The sequence below is a fragment of the Apis dorsata genome, unplaced genomic scaffold, assembly GCF_000469605.1.
Source record: "Apis dorsata unplaced genomic scaffold, Apis dorsata 1.3 scaffold_92, whole genome shotgun sequence".
Taxonomy (NCBI): Eukaryota; Metazoa; Arthropoda; class Insecta; order Hymenoptera; family Apidae; genus Apis; species Apis dorsata.
In genome coordinates, this window is record NW_006263390.1 from 1472883 (window position 1) to 1473920 (window position 1038).

Genomic DNA, 1038 nt, shown 5'->3' on the forward strand with positions numbered 1-1038 from the left:
TGTGCGCGCGTGTACTTTACGGAAAAAGAAAAGAAAGAAAGAAAAAAAGAAAGTAATTCGAAGGAATAGCGGCATAAAAGAAAGAGAGAGAGAACGTTGAGGTCGAGTCACGATCGCATTTTGAATCGGTCGGTGTTGAGAAATTAAATTTTCTAGACTCGTAGACGACGCGGACCGTCGGGTCGTATCGAGTTCGAATCTAATTTGCATGAAAGGACGGAACACGGGTTGTTTACCCATGTATATGTAAGCATGGAACAGTTGCGAGCAGCGGCTGGCAACGTATTTGCGAGAGGATTTGGTAGGAAAGGAGAGAGGCCACACCGCCTTCCTTCGCGTATCGCCGAGGAAGGGTGGTATCGAGGGATCGTAGGAGGGATCCCGAAGGCGAAGCGCGGCGGAGAGAGGGACGCGAAAAAAGGGAGTGAGAGAGAGAGAGAAAGATATGGCGCGACTACCTTATTACGCATGCACCCTGTCCAACAAAAGGGACTCGTTCGTTCGTTCGTTCGTTCGTTCGCTCGCTCGCATGCTCGCTCGTTCATTCGCTGACTGACTGACTGACTGAATAACTAACCGACTGAGTGACTGACTGACTGACGTACCGTACCCACTTCGTCATCGTCCCTTCCCCCTTCCCTCCGTTTACATATTTCCAAGATCAACATAACCGCAAACGTTTCTCTCGATACAAATTCGTATGCGTGTACCGAATAAATACGTAATACCTCTATTTTGAGAGGCGATCGTTTCTCGAACGAAACGAAAAGGGGGGCGGTTCCTCTGCTCTAACCTCTCCTTCCAAACGAATAGACACGCTCGTTAGCGGTTTGCCGGCCGACTTAACCGAAAAAACGGAGAATCGAGTTGAAAAGGTGGGACGCGTTGAAAGACGCGAGCGAAGATTGGGATCGGTCCTTTCTTTTATTATCGGTTCGAAGAAAAAGGATATATTTATCGCACAAAAGAGTAGCGATCGGTGTGGCGGGCCGGGAATGGCGTTTAAACACAAACGGTTGCTGCGGTTCCCGTGGAATC